Source organism: Taurulus bubalis, assembly GCF_910589615.1.
Source record: "Taurulus bubalis genome assembly, chromosome: 6".
NCBI lineage: Eukaryota > Metazoa > Chordata > Actinopteri > Perciformes > Cottidae > Taurulus > Taurulus bubalis.
The window spans coordinates 29,653,411-29,657,666 of NC_136594.1; positions in this window are offsets into that span (position 1 = coordinate 29,653,411).

Here is a 4,256-nt window from a genome sequence, read left to right on the forward strand (position 1 = left end):
CAAAATCTGGATCTAGATAACCAGGGGTCTGGGGGTCTTAGATAACCAGGGGTCTGGCACTTAGATCACCAGGGGTCTGGCACTTAGATAACCAGGGGTCTGGCACTTAGATAACCAGGGGTCTGGCACTTGGATAACCAGGGGTCTGGCACTTGGATAACCAGGGCTCTGGGCACTTAGACTATTTCTCTTTGGCAAAATCTGGATCTAGATAACCAGGGGCGCCAAACTCTAAAACGGCGGAACTTGGGTTTTAACTCAGGGGTGGGGGCTTAAGTGTGGGTCCACGGGGGTCGGGGGGTGAGCCGGGTCCCAGGGGGGGCTCCGGAGGGGGGGGTGGGTTAGCGTGTATGCTAAGCCATGGTTTGGGTGCTTGTGAGTGGGGGTGTGATGAGTGCAGTGTGTGCCCTCCCTCTCTTCCTCCAGCGTGAGGGAGGGAGGGAGGGCTTTTTTTTTGTTCTCTGGCCAGGAGAGATGCAGCTTGACATGTGTAGTGGGAGCCTCTGTGGTTCTCTGGGGGGTCCAGGGTGATGAGAACCAGCATGAATCGGCAATAAAGTGTTCAATGTGTGGGTAAATATGTGCAGTGAGAGCCTCTCTGGTTCTCATGGAGGTCCAGGGTCATTACTGTTAGTATGAATCGGTATTAAAGTGCTCAATGTGGGGGTTAATATGTGCAATAAGACCCTCTCTGGTTCTCAGGTACCTCCAGGGTCATCACTGTTAGTGTGAATCGGCAATAAAGTGTTCAATGTGTGGGTTAATATGTGCAGTGAGAGCCTCTCTGGTTCTCAGGTACCTCCAGGGTGATGAGAACCAGCATGAATCGGTAATAAAGTGTTCAATGTGTGGGTTAATATGTGTAGTGGGAGCCTCTCTGGTTCTCAGTGACCTCCAGGGTGAATACTGTTAGTATGAATCGGCATTAAAGTGTTCAATGTGTGGGTAAATATGTGCAGTGAGAGCCTCTCTGGTTCTCAGTGACCTCCAGGGTCATTACTGCAAGCATGAATCGGTATTAAAGTCTTCAATGTGGGGGTTAATATGTGCAATGAGACCCTCTCTGGTTCTCAGGTACCTCCAGGGTCATCACTGTTAGTGTGAATCGGCATTAAAGTGTTCAATGTGTGGGTTAATATGTGTAGTGGGAGCCTCTCTGGTTCTCAGGTACCTCCAGGGTGATGAGAACCAGCATGAATCGGTAATAAAGTGTTCAATGTGTGGGTTAATATGTGTAGTGGGAGCCTCTCTGGTTCTCAGTGACCTCCAGGGTGAATACTGTTAGTATGAATCGGCATTAAAGTGTTCAATGTGTGGGTAAATATGTGCAGTGAGAGCCTCTCTGGTTCTCAGTGACCTCCAGGGTCATTACTGCAAGCAGGAATCGGTATTAAAGTGTTCAATGTGGGGGTTAATATGTGCAATGAGACCCTCTCTGGTTCTCAGGTACCTCCAGGGTCATTACTGTTAGTGTGAATCGGCATTAAAGTGTTCAATGTGGGGGTTAATATGTGCAATGAGAGCCTCTCTGGTTCTCAGTGACCTCCAGGGTCATCACTGTTAGTGTGAATCGGCAATAAAGTGTTCAATGTGGGGGTTAATATGTGCAATGAGACCCTCTGTGGTTCTCAGGTACCTCCAGGGTCATTACTGCAAGCATGAATCGGCATTAAAGTGTTCAATGTGGGGGTTAATATGTGCAATGAGACCCTCTCTGGTTCTCAGTGACCTCCAGGGTCATTACTGTTAGTGTGAATCGGCATTAAAGTGTTCAATGTGGGGTTAATATGTGCAATGAGAGCCTCTCTGGTTCTCAGTGACCTCCAGGGTCATCACTGTTAGTGTGAATCGGCAATAAAGTGTTCAATGTGGGGGTTAATATGTGCAATGAGACCCTCTGTGGTTCTCAGGTACCTCCAGGGTCATTACTGCAAGCATGAATCGGCATTAAAGTGTTCAATGTGGGGGTTAATATGTGCAATGAGACCCTCTCTGGTTCTCAGTGACCTCCAGGGTCATTACTGCAAGCATGAATCGGCAATAAAGTGTTCAATGTGGGGGTTAATATGTGCAATGAGAGCCTCTCTGGCTGAATGAACTGGTAAAGTGTCATCCATAGTTTCCCAGCGGAGCCGGGCGTTTTAAATTCATAGCCTGGTAGAGGGCGCCACAGTGTGGCGACATCCAGGCATGACAGTTTGACCTGTGAATGTGCACTGTGCACTGTGCAAAGTGTGACGTTTTGAACGCTCTGTCGCTGGGCTGGAGCGGGCTGTGGAGCAGTGAGAAGCCCGAGGCCGGGCTTCCCGTCATCGGGCGGAGCTCCTCTTTCCAACGGCGTTGTCCGCGAGCAAATCGGAGCAGGCAAAGTCCTTTTCCAGGCCGGAAAGGTGGTGTCCGGCCTTTGCAACTTTAATGCAGGCTTCAGCTGGCACGCACTGAAACGGGGCTGGAGCGGGCTGTGGAGCAGTGAGAAGCCCGGGGCCGGGCTTCCCGTCATCGGGCAGAGCTCCTCTTTCCAACGGCGTTTTCCGCGAGCAAATCGGAGCAGGTGAAGTCCCTTTCCAGGCCGAAAAGGTGGTTCAACGTTCACTCGAGTGCAGTACTCGAAAACCCGCCACAGGAGGGAGCTTCGCGAGTTTGAAAACCGGGCTTTAGACGCACTGAAACGGGCCTGGGGAGGGCTGTGGAGCACCTAGAAGCACGCGGTTTGGCTCCACGTGTTCGGGGGACCCGCACCTACAGTTCGGTGGCGTCGGGGAGCGGATCCGAGCAGGGCAAGTGGTCCTCCCGGCTGGAGAGAGACCTCGCCTCCGCCAGACTCGGCGAAAACGCTCCAACAGGTCCGGCGCGGTCCCTGGAGCACAGAGAAGCCCGCGGCTGGCTCGCAGTGTTCAGGGGAGCCTCCTCTTCAATCCGGCGGGGGTCCGGGCGGCTCCAGGTGGCCGCGTTCGCCGGATAGCAATTGCGATGCGCCCTCCTGTGGGGAAAGTCCGGTACTGCAGCCGGGCGTTTTCCCGGCGCACTCAAACGGCTCTGCAGAGGGCTGTGGAGCAGCTAGAAGCCCGGGCTTTGGCTTCACGTCTTCAGGGGGACCTCCTCTTCGATTTGCCGGGGGTCTTGCGGACCCTGGCCGGGCAACAGCGAAAGGTCAAAGGTCAAGTTGTCCACGAGACCCCCAATGAGGCCAGGACCCTTCCCCGGACTGGCTGGACCATGTGTGGGTACAGGAGAGTCAGCAGGACCCCCCCAGAGACCCAGACCCTTCCCCAGGCTTGGTGGTCCAGGTCTGGGTCCACATAGAGACTGTGACCCCCCTAGAGGTCTCAGACCCTTACCCGGCCTTGGTGGTCCAGGTCTGGGTCCACATAGAGACTGTGACCCTCATAGACCTCCAGGACCCTTACCCAGACTTGGTGGTCCAGGTCTGGGTCCACATAGTGACTGGGACCCCCCTAGACCTCCAGGACCCTTACCCAGACAAAGTCCTCCTTGGCTGGGTCTGTCTGAGTCAATGAGACCCCCTGTAGGACCAGGACCTGTATTAGGTACTTGGCAGACCTGGTTCTGGGTCCCACCAAAGTTCAAGGACCCCGTGCAGGTCTAAGACCTGTACCCAGGCCAAGGCCTCCTTGGCTGGGTCTCTCTGAGTCCTCCAGACCCCCTGCAGGACCAAGACCTTTATTAGGGACTTGGCAGACCTGGTCCTGGGTCCCACCAAAGTTCAATGACCCCCGTGCAGCTCCAGACCTGTACCCAGACAAAGTCCTCCTTGGCTGGGTCTCTCTGGGTCATCCAGACCCCCTGTAGGACCAAGACCTGTATGAGGTACTTGGCAGACCTGGTCCTGGGTCCCAGCAAAGTTCAATGACCCCATGCAGGTCTCAGACCTGTACCCAGACAAGGAGGACTTGGCTGGGTACAGCTGGGTCATCAGGAGCCCCTGTAGGACCAAGACCTTTATTAGGGACTTGGCAGACCTGGTCCTGGGTCCCACCAAAGTTCAACGACCCCATGCAGGTCTCAGACCTGTACCCAGACAAAGTCCTCCTTGGCTGGGTCTCTCTGAGTCCTCCAGACCCCCTGTAGGACCAAGACCTTTATTAGGTACTTGGCAGACCTGGTCCGGGTCCCAGCAAAGTGCAATGACCCCATGCAGGTCTCAGACCTGTACCCAGACCAAGGCCTCCTTGGCTGGGTCTCTCTGAGTCATCAGGAGCCCCTGTGGGACCAAGACCTTTATTAGGTACTTGGCA